This window comes from Taurulus bubalis, assembly GCF_910589615.1.
Source record: "Taurulus bubalis genome assembly, chromosome: 9".
NCBI lineage: Eukaryota > Metazoa > Chordata > Actinopteri > Perciformes > Cottidae > Taurulus > Taurulus bubalis.
In genome coordinates this window covers 9,024,663-9,040,384 of record NC_136597.1, presented here as the reverse complement: position 1 = coordinate 9,040,384, position 15,722 = coordinate 9,024,663, and positions in this window count along the sequence as shown.

Here is a 15,722-nt window from a genome sequence, read left to right as displayed (position 1 = left end):
ATTATATAAATATAAAACTGGACTATAGATCTTTAAAACGATGGATTTGAAAGGCTTGGATTTTTCGGAAATTTAGGAGAAAGGGAGAAGAATATATATCTCACTGCTCCAATATGCCTTTTTATAATTGTACTAAAAGGCCTAAGGGAGGCACAATAGCTGCAACATTTATTTGGCCATACCACAATAAACCAGATGTTTCTATACTGAATGATTTGAATAATTTCTCTATTTCTGGGTTTTCAAATGTGCTGATTCTCCCGAGGAGGGCGTGGGTAGTGTTTAAATGCCTTTATGCCGTGCACACTTCTTTACAAGAAAGACGTTCCCTGCTGTAAAACCAGCAATCAAGAAGCCAAGTTAGCATTTTTCCTTATTGTCCAAATCCACACGACAACCCATGTTGGTCTGTTTATGACTCAATGCAACGGGCAATTAAAACCTATACAATTATAAGAATGAACCGGTAAACAATTTAGAAGAATAATATAAAGAAACGGTACCGCACAGTTCGATAGTTTGGGAATAATTATAAACATATTGTTTTGTATTGTATTCTGTAAATCCAGTATCTTCTCAATCATGCATAAGCTGCCACGCTCTATTTTCAACGTGCTCTCAGTATTGAGCAGTTCACCACAAGCAGTTGTTCCCTTTAGGAACATGCTCATGGCTTTTGTTGAGGAAGTAGCATGAATAAACAATGCACTGCTGATGGGAGCGTTGCATTACTTGGGTGTTTAAAGGCCAAACAAATACAGGTCTGCACGCCCTGTGGGCTTAAGACCTGATTTGATGTCCTGTCCTGCAGTTACATCACCACTCAAACCTGCAGTGGTCAGCTCTATGTGATGTGTGTGCAGGCTGAAGGCCCTGTGACATACTTAAACTCAATGAGTAATTGCACAACTCGTTGCAAAGCTGGATGGCATAGAACATGCACATCATCTGCTGAAGATATAGCATCTCTGATTGGTTTTTCACAGTGAGACAATGTAACTTTTTGATTGAATGTATGATTGTTCTGTCCAACAGCGGCAAGATCAAAGCACTTCTACAGAGACATATAGCTTTCAAATTTATTTTCAGCCTATAGTGCACTTTAGTTCTATAGGGTGAAATAGCTTTGCTCTAATGCTCTGCTATATTAACAACCTCCCACGTGTCGAAATCGACATGTCTAATTTAGAGGTTTGGTGGGCATATTGCTGCGAGTGCATTTTGGGGTCGCTGGTAAATGACAGATTACTCACATTTGTGTGAGCCTATGTAATCCGATTCCGCTCCAGTTCATTCTATGCAAACCTCATGTCGTCATACTGTGCCTACTGTAGGAGCGCTTCAGCCTCGCGCAGGCATGACAAAACACGCGCAGAATCATCCAACCCAGATGCACTTTGCACGGCTATGAATAATATGGACATCTGTCACATCATGTTTGAATAACTATATAATGTAACAGTAAGTAGCCTGCTTACTTGATTTCCATTTTTTTAAAGTATTATTATCATTATCATAATTTCTATAATTGTATATTTTTGTATTAGTAGTGGCAGTTATATGTGTACTATGTGTACTACATCACATGTTTTTTTTTTTTTTCAATCTATAGCATCCAACTCAAAATATAAGCAATCATATTTAACATTTCACAATAAAAAGGAGTAGGAAAAAAATAAATCTTCCTCCTCAAAATGAAAAAGAAGAATATATAGCTTAACATACAGTATACGTAGTAATAGTAGGATAGGTAGGCCTAATAGGATTAATAGTGCTTTGTAACGGTATTGCTGGTCTGTCATCATAGGTTGCATCTTTTTTAAATCTACTTTTATTACATTATAATATTTAATTTTCCTTTTGGCTTTCTTTTAAATGTTGCTCTAATATGTATTTATTCTCCTTGCAGTACGTGAATCACTTTAAACTGCCTCTGCGTTGAAAAAGTGTTAAAGGAAGAAAAACAACGTGCCTTACTAAAGCTCTTTTTATTCTCCTCTTTCCCCCCCTTTTTAAAGGCTACACATTGTTATTAATCATTACTGCGAATGCGTCCTGTTCTCCCTCTGTAAATGACGATGATAACGACGTTGGCACCCCCACTATCGTAGTATCTCCTCCTCGTCGCCTCCATCGACGCGCTCGTCGCTCGACTCGCTCACTGTATCCCAAACTCGCAGCGCTCTGACCACTGCAACTTTTGCAGAGACTCCTCACTCCTCAGACATGTCGCACAATAGCTGAAGTAAAACCCGTCACCAGCGGCTCATCATCGGAGCCTCCCGGAACACACCGCAGGTGGCTTTCGGATCGCAACAGCTTCGAGCTCCTCCGCAGCCGGCTGCCCTCGCGTCGGATCCTATACGTTTTGAAGAACAGAAAAAACACCGCCTGGATATGAATTATGAGCGTTTCCCTCACTAATGAACTGGGCCAGTAATGCAGGAGACCGCGGCGGCGACTCTCTCATCAGTGTTTCAAGATGGCAGATTTTCATTGAGTTTTGAACAGAAATCTTGCTTTATTTTTTTGCCATGAATAACAGAAACCCTTGCACCGATGGCCCCTGTATACGAAGGTAAGCGGCTTTTGAGAATGTGATGTTTTTTCCTCTTCTCCCCCTTCTGTCACTGAGCTACTGTATCAATTGCGATACGATTGAATTGCGGCTGATACGTAAAAAGAGATGCGTTGCACCTTCTCCTCTTTCTGTCAAAGACATATACAACATAAGCTGCGGGCTATTTGCGTGTTATAATCTATAGCAGAAGTAGGTTGTCATATTGCCCGCAGCTCTGTGCATTAGTGCGGTTGGTCACAGTTAAAGAGTAAATACTCTGAGCCGGGTCCGTTCAAATAGCGCTGATAAAGCAGCAAACCCCCTCCGGAATAAGGTCAAAGACAAGCTTGTCCCACGTAGCAGCCCGCCTGCATGTTGTGTTGTGTCCTCGTGTTTGTTCCCGGTACGGATGATAGAGATGATGGGATGAGAGAAGGTCGGAGACCGATCGGTGCGAGTCTCGCCTCTATATCTCACTCCGCGTCTTCTATGTCCGATTATTCCACGCCGATCTTAACACCGACTGACTTTTAGGTCATCCAGTGCCTCTGTGAATTGATTCAAATGTTTGTTTTCGTTTTTAGTTTTTTCTTCCGGAAGCTTAAAATACAGCGTATATTCGCAATCGCTGCAGTACTGTCGCTGTGACTAATCCAATTGAGAGAATGCGACCGCATGCTTCTCTAAATTGTTTGCTGTCACACAGGTTTTTGTTTTTTTTCCTCTTTCAGTCTGAGAGAGTTATTCACAGATAAACAGTGTGTTTGCTTTGCAATGTCGTTGCAAGGTGGGTTATAAATGTTAAACAGTGCAAAGCGGTCCGTTGGGATCCGTGCGTAGATTGGGAGTCTGTGGATGTGATACAACTGCAACTATACTAATAGTACCAATACGGTAAATATATGATGCATCAGGGGCGTTAGTATAAAACGGTTTTATGGACTGTTATGTGCGATTTTGCTTTAATTTCTCTGTAATAATGTACTTAGTGACTGTAGCCTGTAGAGATGCTTTTCTCTCATGCAATAAGACAGGTAACCTTTAACAGTATTTCCAAAGGAAACAGGGGTTCACATGCTGATCAGAAGCTTATGCAAATTCAATTGCAGCACAAAGCAAATGATGACCCTTGATGTTTCCAATATTTATTTTCCAGCAGCCTCATGTTTGATATCCTCTTGTCTACTCGATAGTCCCTCTGCTGGTGTTAAAGGGAAGCCCTTCTCTTCTGTCGAAAACTACCATTGAGAAAAATAACTATTGGAAAGTAATACTACACGTATTCAAGTGACATTATAGAACGCTCTCATGCAAAAGTGTCTCTAATATGGATATTTGGGTTATTTATTAGGCTGCTATAGACGATACACGATCATGAACAACACTGAGGTTGCTACAAACTACAACAATATTGTAGGGATTTCTCCTGGGGGGTGTTGAAGTTCATAACCCGAGACGCCGGCGTTTCAACATGAAAAGGAAAGTTGAAATGAGACTCCTATGCAAAAGGTAATTAGTGTAAATTACATTCCCCGGCTTTTCCCCTTCGCCACGGAGAGGAGGAGAAGCGAAGAGAAAGAGGCGGCAGGGGGAATTAATTACCTTGCCTGTCCTCCTCAGTGTTGGAGGGGCCTGTTATGTAGAGCAGTCATGGAAATGACCCGAGCCAACGGGGGAACATAGGTTTGGGGGGGCCGGCAGCCATGGTGATCACTCACCCTTTAGTACATGGCGACTAATAACTTAAATCTATATGATAAATGATTTCCTTTCATAGTTTAAAGTTGAGCTTGTTGAGGAAAAAGACTGAGACGTTTGTTTGTGTTTGCTAAACTTGCTTCACTTATTTGGACTTCTTTGTTTAAACACAGTGGAGCTTTTTTTTTTTTTTTTAGGATTGTTTAGAAGCTTGTAGTGGTCATTGTTGTGTCCTTTTTCCTTTTTCTTTTTTTTTACGTGTTTGCCTTTGGTCCGTCTTGGCCCAGACAGAAAGCCATGAGGCGGGCCTGCTGGCAGGCCGGGCAGCGTCCTGAACACCCTGGGAACCTGGTCTCATAACCCAAACTGACACCTTGATGGATGTCTGATGAACGGAGCAGGTCCAGCAGCCCCCAGCTGTGGAAAAGCTAATATTAACACAGCGCCAAACCCTGCCGGCCCTCTTCCCTGGCTGGATATTGGTGTTGTGGTGTGCTCATGCCTGCGTGAGCATTTGTCTCTATCTGCGTACATGCGCACTCACACATGTGGCTTCGCCCATTTGTATGGCAGGCCTGCAAGAGGATTAGACAGCTGCGAAGCTGGGCACCAGGCAGGGAGGCGACTTCATTTGCAGATCTGCCTCTCACAGGTCAACCAGTACTATTCCAGAGAGGATTCATTCATTCACGCCTGGAAAAAACGGACAGAGTATGACTCAGAGGCTGCTGGTGGTGACAGGCGCTACGGCATCACAGGCAGATTAATGTTTTATCCATCGACACGGCCATTATGTCTTCATGCGACTTTGAATAACCTCATGGTTTCCAGGTACGGGGAATGTACCTTGCCTTGTTTGAGGGGAAGTTACTCCTCTGAGGACAGAAGGGCAGACTTTCTCAGCAACTGCCCTCAACTCTCTCCGTCCCGTCCCTCCTCCTCTCCCCCTCACGCTTGTTTGGACCCGCTTGATTGATATCTTCCTCTCAGGCTACGACCCAGGCTTAGGCTCCAAGGTTGCAGCTTTTTAAAACTCTGATTAGAATTGCAGGAAGAGCCCCGGGGGCCTTTGGGAGCCGCGCCCGGTGGTAGAGTCGGGGGAGCCGAGGAGGGTCTCTCTCTTCCTGACTGTTATGACAAGCAGGGTGGTGTGTTTAGCTCTTCACCGTCCACAGCGGAGAAAGAGGGAGGCCTGGGGAGGGAGGTTAGCTAAACAGTTGAAAAGAGATGGGGCGATATTTTAAATAGCGCACAGGAAAGAACAGTCATCCCTCAAATCCTGTACTGTAGGTGCAAATCCTTGTAGGTGCCATTGAGAGTGTTTATCTCTTTTTTTTTTCCCCGCTGTCACTCAGCGGCCGTTTGGATCTGTTTGTTGACCTGATGCGTCACCCCATGACTTGTTTGAAAGGCGGTTTGCCCAGAAAGGGTTATGAAAATGGATAAGCTGTCTTTACAAGTATCGCTTTTGCATTATTCAAAGCTTCCTATCTGAAAAGGAAGATAAATCCAGTGTTCAGGGATTCTTTGTGCTATTGATTTGTTGAAGCATTTAGTAGAAGAAGCTGAAGCTTTGGAGGGAGATAGAATGTGAGTTTTGTGTGAGATGAGGTGTGCGGTGCGTGTGTGTGTGTGTGTGTGTGTGTGTGTGTGTGTGTGTGTAGCTCTCAGTTGAAGACAAGGGAATATGTGAGCTCTCTGATGTGCTGAAATAGTTCACAGGTGTGATCTGAAGGTTTTGGAAACAGATGAGGGGGGTGGATGTCAGCCTGAACTGAAATGACAGGTTAGTAGAGGCCAGTCGGACACAGGAGGCCCAGCCTTGAATACGAGCACAATACTTCTGGCTATTTCAACAGGCTCAACTTTTCATATAGTCTTTTTAGTACATTTCTCTGGAGTGACAGTGCCTCTAGTAACCCAGCACATCATTCTTCTGGCTCTTTTTTCTTTCTCTTAGCTTGGAGGAAATTCAATTGAGATGCAAGGGGCCTTTGCAATTCTTTAGTCAGTAAGCCTCCTGTTTTAGTGCTCCTGCCATATGTTTCAGACTTCTCTCGGAAACAACTCTGAAAGCCGGGCTCTGCAACCCTTGAAGCGGGAGACCACATCAATTGCTGACATGAGTTGGTTTTTATCGAAGGGGGAGGCTGGAAGGGATGGAGCCTCAACCCTGTTGACTGCTTACACAAGGCATTTCCGTGTTGGTTGTCATGCATGTGTGAAGGCCCTTTTTCTCCCTGCACTGTTGTTTCACACTGTGTATAGCGTCTGTTTGTGTGGAGCAGCTGCCTTTGGCTCTGACTCCAGGCTCTGTTAAGTAAGGAAACTAATGTTTCAGGCATCTTAAAGTTGCTTTGCTCTCTGGCCTGTAATGTATATATAGATTTAAGTTGCAAATATGTGATAGCTGCATTTAAAATGACAGCACGCAACTTTGTGAACCCGATAGAGCGGGGTTGTCCTTTAATCACAATGTTGGCGGTTCGATCCCCAGCTCCGCATGTTGCTCAGGTTCCTTGACCGAGTCACTGACCCCAAAGTTTCTCCCCGGGCGCTTCACAGCAGCTCCCTGCTCCTAAATGAGGGGTTAAATGCAGAGGTACAAATTCATGCGTATGAATCACTTAAGGTTTTGGATTTGCAGCATTTTAGAAACCTTGTTCTCATTGGTTGCCACATTACCTAGAAAACATACCCACCGTCTTGTATTTGAGGATCAGCGTAAGAGACAAAAATAGATGAGTGTCCCCCTTAAATCTCGATAACCTCCTCTTGCTAAAAGTAATATAATAAGCACTCAAGAGCGAGGATGAGAGTAGCATCTGCTAAAACGAGCTGAGAGTCTCTGCACCTTATGACACATCCATTGCTTTGATCTGCTATGAGAGCCCCGGTTCAAACAAAGGTTCACTTTTACTGCTTCTCAACACAGCACAGGGTGAATGAGGCCTTTTGTTAACTTGGACCTGCTAAGCAATAATTACGCCGGGATTCCTTGAAGCATAAAGGGCACTTTATATGCTGAGGGTGTCACTTTTTTATTTTATATATATATAGACAGTATATATTTAAGTGACTCATTTCGCACAGTGCAGCACTCGCATGATCTGCATTATACTCGCATGCCATATATCGCTTGCTCACTTTGTAATCATTCGCCAATGAGGCCTCCAATTCCCACCCCCGCACCGCGTTACCCCTCCCCACCCCCACATTCATCTCTTATCTGTCCTTCCATCCCACTCTGTTTGTTGATAAGCCGAGAGGCCATTGGCCAGCACACATGGTGCCCATGTGACACTTCAGCAACAGCCTGATGGCCAGATTGGAAGCCCCATGAATGTGTGTGTGTGTCATTGGAGGCTGGTTTGAGAAGATGTCTAACTACTGTAGCTTTTTTGTTCTCCCTAATCATGACCCCCGCCCCCCCCCAAAAAACGCCCCAACTCCCCCACCTTACTCAGCCCCCCCCCCCTGGTTGTCTTACTGCCATCACTAACCCCCCCAAACCAAACCACCAGCTTGTTTGTGGCACACATTGTCCCAGGTCTTAATCCTATTGTTTGTGATAGTGTCCCCCACCCCCTCACCCCCATACCAGTCCATTTGACATCACACCCTCTGGAAGAGAACTGCTGTATTCATCATGGGCTATTTTGGCCTTTCAACTTGACACGTCAACATGCACTCACCAAGCTGGTAAAAAATTACAAATTAAACTAAACCTAGAATGTGGTGCAAAATCAAGAGATGATGTAAGATACTACAGTCAAATGGTGAGGGCAACCACCACATTCACAGCCTCTTCATTTAAACAAAAGATCCTAACCGTCTCTATTACACGAAGCTCGGAGTGAAAAATGGTTGGCCGTTTTTAATCAAGCCTTTCATAACGTCCACACTTGTCTTCCGAGTGAAGGAGACAGGGAGGGAGGGTGAGGATGGAGCGTGTTTACAGGCAGACATGGACATAAACTGTGAAGGACTGGATCATTAAGATTAGGGCTCATGAGGTTGGCGTTTTTTAGGGTATATGCTCTCGTATTCATGGACATAGACACAACTGTGCCATGTCCAGCCAACGTGGACTAAGTGCCGATGCCAGCCCCATCACCGCTCCTGGCTCCGGCCCCTCTCGGTCATGGAAGGGAAGCGGAGCGATGGGTGGCTGCTGGCGGCCCCTTCACAGATGGCTGCAGGTACAGCGCTACGCTTGGCTGATAACCAAAGGACTTCAAAGCTCAGTCGACTAGCACTCGGGCCCATTTCTTTCCAGAGCCAGGAGGCAAAAGGCACAGAACAGAGAAAGGAGGCGGCAGTTGATGAGGACCGGTGGTCAAAAGAGTCAACAGGCATGGAAATGAGCAGCTTTAGCCCTCCCCTTCTCCCCCGGTTGCTTTCTTTGCAGTATTTGCACTCATGTTCTCATCTTCCACTTCTCATCTTCTTACTTTACCATTGTATTTTCTCTTTCTCTACATGCTGTATGATTCTCATTATTCTATTACTGGGAAAGTTGTTGTGATGACACAACCCTGTGCTAGCCAGAAATGGAAATAAAAGTGGCGGTCACTGTTACCCTCCCGTCATTTTCTCTTCATTTGGTTCAGACTGGTCATTCTCTTATAGGAAGCCCGTATTCTCTGTGGAAAATCTGGGTCACGATATAGTAAACTAACAGACGAGCAGGAGGTGGAAGTGTAGAAATGGGTTGAGACGTCTAGGAATTATAGTCATGAAATGTAATAGAATTGTCTCTATATCTATTTGATATTCACAGAGAAAATGATTTCTTGGTTACCATTGAAGGCTGGATACCATCCTTTTATGAGCTTTTAAAGGATGATGTAGGGAGAGAGTGAGTGTGAGAGAAAGAGAGAGAGAGAGTGAGAGAGAGAGAGAGAGAGAGAGAGAGAGAGAGAGAGAGAGAGAGATGTTAAAAAGTCATTGATTCAATTACACTATCTTGTGGCTCCTTTAATACCACTCCAGTACTGGCATGAGAAAATGCTGAATGTCCTAACTGCAATACATATCTCCTCACAGCTGCATGAACATCTCTGAATACATTTAGTAACATTAAATTGGAGTATAGGTGAAGGATTATGGTTGTTTAATGGCAGTTTGGACTTTTTAATTTGAAAATGCAATATTTAGAAAGATTTGAAGAAATGGTTATGCCTATTATTTTATTCTGAATTTCCAACTAAGGGCTTCTTTCAGCCATTGCATTTTAGTGCACTTAAAGCGGAAGAAAGCAATCTTTGCTTCGCTTTGAAGAACTTTAGTGCTCACTAAACAGAAACAATTGAGATATTTAGCCCTATTACTGAAAATGTTCCTCATGAACTCCTCGTGTAAGAATGTTCTACTACTCATGCTAAACTTAGCTAAACATCATTATTATTATTATTATAAATAGCATATTATTGTTATAAATAACAGCACCTGTTTATGTTTCTGGGCCTAAGTGTGTTGCAGGATAAAAAACAGGCTGCACACCTTTTAGATCCACTTCAAAGCTTCAAAGCCCCAAGCACCACGACCAACCAGCAGCTCAGCCTTTTGAACCGACCCCTTATATCAGCCTGAGAGACAGACGCCCAATCCCAATGTCCCCCTCAAGCCTTCAGCCCGAACCCTATGGGACCTAACTGACGTCACCTGGTAAATGGTCGAGTGGGAGAGGAGGTTGCAAGGGGTTGAAATGGTATAAATACGAATGGGACAGCACTTTGCAGCAATATATCACGTTACAGTGAAAACACTAAAACATCTTATGTGCAATTGTGTGGTTTTAGTTTACGTTTTTTACTCCCTGATTGAACGTCTTCCAGGCTCTTGCCTTACAAGACGAGAGGTATTTGTCAAATAATCTATTTACTAGGTTTTTGTCAAAACAGCTTCAGTAAGCAAAGTGAAAAGGAACTGTTGATGAATAAACCAGGTGTGTGACAGTCTCTGCTTGTATTCCTCTGAATCATGTCTTAAATGCTTAATGTTCACGTTTCTGTGTAAATGTAATATGCCAGGCTGAACACCCATATGCCTCTTTGTTTACCGCTTTGTTTCAGTCGCTGGGCTTCCCCTGGCAACCCTGTGTTTAACGTCACAACACTGTGCATTGTGGGTAATTCCATGAGGCAAAGTGCAGAAATGCGGTCTTATGGAAAGTGTGCATAAAGGGCTCAAAATGTCTTAGAAATCCCTCAACGAGTTCAACAATTTGACAGTGGGACAGCCCCTCATGGACTTTGTGGGAACTCAAAGGTCTGTGAGTCCGTGAGTGCGGACTTTGGGACTGGGCTGGAGAGTGAGAATGGCAGAGAGACAGGGAGTGACAGGGATTGAAGAAGTAAAGGAGAGGGGCAGTGAAGCTGGTGTGGGAAGATGAATACCCTCTTGTGGGGGCCCATGGGCCTAAGGGGCACCGACAGAGGTCAGGGGAGCTCGAGGGGCGGGATGGTGAGGAGGTGTGGGGGGTCAGTGGTCTAAAGAAGGATTTCGGAGGTTGTGTTGCGGTTATATCTCACCCTTTGTCTCCTTTAACCTGTCTCCTCCTTACATCTGCGATCAACGGCCTCCTGCGAAGTGTCCACCCCTCGGGCTCCCGTGACAGAGCCCAGCAGCTGCTAACACACACAAACATGCTCCCACCCCTCCATCACTTTCAGAGAAGTTGGCCCGGAAAAAGGCCAAAAGTTGACCTTTAGCTATGTGGACCTTTTTCGCTTTCCTTTACTGCTCCAGAGGGGTCCAGGCCTGGAAAGTTATTTTATTTTTTTCTCATTGGGTCTCTGTGAGACACAGACAGCGTGTGAGGAGGAGTTCTGCATTTTTAAGCATTAAACATAAAGACACAAACATGGCAGCGTTAAGTGGCATCCATCGCAGTAACATAAACCTCATTCAGATCCATTCAACATTTTAATAGCCTGGACAAAAACATACCCAGGCTAACGCACCACTAGCATTTATATTTGTATTCACAGTAAAGCATCTTAAAGGGTGATGAATCATTATTTACTGGCTTCCCACAGGTCATCCTGTCCATCTGTTAAAAACCCTCCCAGCTACTCAGCTGGGTTTAGAAACAGCTCAGACCACAGGAACAAACCCAAATTGGCAAGTTCTTATGGTAGATGGATCTTCTTTCATGTAATTAACTAAACAAAGTGTGTCATATCATAATGATTAGGACAAACAACTCTTCTTATTCTCACGTTTACCTTTTATACAAGCCAATTCAAAATGTGTCCTCCTCATATTCTCAGTGTGTGGGTGTTAAACTGACGGTCAGAATAGCCATTTCCTGCCTGGTTTTGGCTGCTATTTGCGACTGCGAGGACACTAAATATAATTGGTTAAAGCCATGATTTTCACGCTGAATCAGATGCAGAGGGCTGAGTTGGCTCGCCATATTTATTACCTCAGCTCTGTGGCCAAAAAGACTCAACCCCCATGTTTACGACACACTGTCAGTTGGATTAAGGACACATATGCTTTGCTAAATTGGTATGTGAGCATGTGTTTGTGTGTGTGTGCTATAATCTTTGAAAAGCTGTTTGAATATATAGCATGGTGGGCCTCCTTACTTTGTCAAAGACAGAATGAGAGGAGCTGCAGAAGGAGAGAGGGTTAAAAAGAAGATGATGAAGAGAGATTAGGAGATTAGAACAATTTGTCAAGCGTGTATATGGATGAGTCACCTGCAGTATGAAGGGAGGAGTGCATGTTGAGCATTTTAGAGGGAGAAAAAAAAACCATCTGTAGTCTAAATTAGTCTGATCTGTGGCCTTAATAAGCCCTGAGCAGCAGCCTCGCACACCCCACTGAAATACCACACAGTCCTGTTGCCTGGGGAGGCATGTGCACCATCTCCAGCTTGTATTTGATAGCATTGGGAGGTGGAGTACTGTGGGGGAGACAGGAGAGCAGAAGGCCAACCGCATGTGGGGGTTATAAAGAGCTCTGATGTGAAAGGGATAGAAGTTGCCGGTTTCCTCCTCTGTCTGCCGTCTATCAGGCAGTAAAATGTTGGCTTCGTGCTCCGGCGTCAGCACTAATCATTATCAAACACACTCACTGGCCTGTGTGCCACAACTTGTCATTAAAAAACACCCTGAGCCACCCTGGTTTCAAGCTGACAAGTTAGAAGTAACTGTGAGCAGAAAGTAACAGTCAGGCATTGGTAGCTGTTTACCAGCTGTGCACAACACAAACAAGGAAACAATAAGAAATCTGCAAAGCATTTTCTCTTATGAATATAGCAACTCTCGACTAAAGTAGCAGTTTGTTGTTTGAGTACAGCTGTGTTTTAGAATTACAGGAAGTGGTGGGCCTGCCTGTATGTGATTGGTTCCCAGGTGCCTGGTCAGGTTGGACTGGTTCCTCTGTTCCAGCTCATCGCAGGGTTTCGAAGGGGTGGGCATAAGTTTCATCCCTCTGGTGTGTGTGTGTGTGTGTGTGTGTGTGTGTGTGTGTGTGTGTGTGTGTGTGTGTGTGTGTGTGTGTGTGTGTGTGTGTGTGTGTGTTTTTTGGGGTGGTGGTTTTATGCATGTTGTTACAACACAGCTATGATTTTAAAGCTTTGACATACATTGGAGGAAGTCCTAAGAGGCAATAGTCATGAAGTTACACACACACACATGAACATGTGGACTCTGAAACATGCAGAGTTGCATGTCTGGGTGAGTACACGCCTCCAGTCACGTGCACAAACATCTGCACACATGCAGAGAGCTGTGTGTGCAGTGTTGGGTGCCTGCCTGGTGGAGCAGGACAGGCCTTATTGCAGCTGTATATGTTTCTGAACATTAATGCAGAAGCAGACCCCCTAGTTCAAGAACACACTCAAATGTGTGCTTGCTCCATAGAACAAGGCAGGGGGGCACACACTGCCAAAGGCAGGGCTTCCTCCACCTGGCATCTTTCCCCTCGACTGTCTCAGTCTTTGCCTGCAGTTTTTCATGTCTGCTGCTGTTTGACTTTTCTTACTTTGCACTCCAAATCAATAGTTTACCAACTGCAAATACTGCTCCAAAAATGTAGTCGAGAGAGAAGACTGTTAACTCCCTCAACACTTAGATCACAGGATTTGAGCATCATTTAAGTGGGGTTGTAACAAATCTAAACCGCATAAATATTAGGCAAACCATGCATAAGTAACGAGGGATCACACAAAATGGAAATTGTGGTGGATTTTCTTCTTTTTTTAATTCCTTTGTTTTTTTTCTTTTGGTCAGAGACTATAATCATATGTGTCTAGAGAGAGTTTAGATCTTTTAGAGATAAAATCTCGGCATACCTCATTCTACTTCAGCCTGACAGGAACCTAGCTCCCAGTGTTTGTGTTTGCAGGCATGTGTGCACACGTTTGAACATCAGCCTCATTGTATTTAATTTTGTATTTTGGCCTTTGTCCTTCACTCGCCGAAGCGCTGTCCTTTCAAAACCTCAGGTTGTGGCACATTGCGAGGGCAGCAAACAAGGCCGCCATTCACATTCACACTAAAAACCTCATACTTTGTCGGCACGCAACTAAATCCATACTGCACTGGCCCCTCTCAAATCAATTAGCCATTGTACAGTGTTTTCTTCCCACATTGTACTCATCTGTGTGTCCTCCCCCATTGCTGTCTGTGTTGGGTTACTGTTCCTTGCCTGCAGTTCTCATATGTTGATCTCATTATAGTACATTGTGTCCAGCTGTCATTGTTGCTCCTAATGACATAAGAGGAAGTGTGGTGTGGTGGGGTGTTTCTCGCTGTGTGTACACGATAAGCATTCTGGAGAACGGCTGCTTATCAGGTGTGTGTCCCTGCACGGCCCTGCAGCGTTGCAACGGTAGTCAAAGCTGTGGATGTCAACGGTAGTGCAGTCGAGCCGCGCGTTAACAGGTGCGGTTGGTTTTATGGTCGGTCACGTTTTCACTGTGTTCTCATGTTTATGCCGCCACACACAAGAACTTTGCACAGAACAAATAGTTTTTCTGATCCACATTCTGCTGCAGGAAGGGCATTTATTTCAAGGCCTCTTTCTATCCGTCAGTCTGTCTGTCTCTCTTTCTTTTCTTTCTTTCTTTCTTTCTCGGTGGGGAGGAAGTTGGGTGCTGTGCTTTGTATACTTGCTGCACTCGTGATTTGATTAATAAGAAATCCAGCTCAAGCAGAGCCACTCTGCTGCCCCTTCCTCCTCCTCCTCTTCCTCCTCCTCCTCCTCCCCGTCTCCCGCTCCTCTCCTCCACCCAGTGCTTTGGTTCACCGCCTGGTTAGGCTGACCTGGCAGTATAAACAAGGCAAATGTTTTTCTCACTCCAGCCGTTTTATGACCACACTTACAGCATTAATGGCAGCCTCCTTATCTACTGACAGTTACCCAGGGGAACCAGCTTTAGCAGCTTTACTTTAGATTAGAAATGTTAATATTTCTCAACCACCACCTCAATGGATGTGAACGTGTGTGGCCGCATGCGCCTCTTTGTATCGATGTTCCTGTGTGCTTGTCTCTCATTGTTGATGTATCTATGCATTGACATTTGAACAAGTACTGGCCGAACATGTTATCTCACAGCTAACACAACATGCTGTATCTTTGGCTGCTTGCGTCCAGGAAGGGGAGAGTTTAGGGAGTGTCACGTTTACAGCGGGCATGTTGCCGATTTTACGAGCTGAGAAGCCCTGTATGTGTCTGTCAAACGGCCTTCACATTTTCCTCTTACGCTGTCAATATGAGAGATGGATATTTGCCCTTCTTTTGTGTGTTTGTAAGAGAGCCGAGAGACACGGCGTGCCCATTCCAACTGGTCAAATACTGTGGTCAGGAAGAGCATAAAAGCTGATGGAGCAGCAGCCTGCATGGCAGTATCTCCCTGTGAGCTGGTCTGATGCATTATTCTATAAATAAGCAGAGATGAGAGAGCTAAAAAGGCAGACAGGATGGTAAATAGTGGTGGGGGTGAGAGAAAGAGGGCAGAGCTCAGTCAGGAGGCAGCAACTCAGGCTAGGCCGCTCTGTGTGGACAATGTGTTCCTCGCCGGTGGTGAGTTCACTGTTGTGTTTAACCACAGGGACACTGTCCCAGTTTGTCATCTAGTTGTTTCGTTGGTTTATCTATATATGTAGATGAATGTTACAGATAGGTGACACTGAATGCTTTGAGCACTAAATAGATTTGAGTCATATGCTCTGGCCTTTGCAGTCAACCCAGCTGCACACCTATCGGAGAGTTCGTACCGACATGTTCATCAAACTTCTAAAAGAGGGAATATCTTTTGGAAGTTTCATGTTCTTTCAGAGGATTTCCTTGGAGAATCTATCCAGGGTGAATTGAAGCGGTCCTGGTGGCTCGACACTTTACTAAGACACTTTATGTTGGTCTTTGTCTTCCATCTGTGTGTGTCAGGGTGTTCATAAAAGCGAGGTGCAGCAAGTATAGTGCTCCAACACCAAAACAGCAGCGA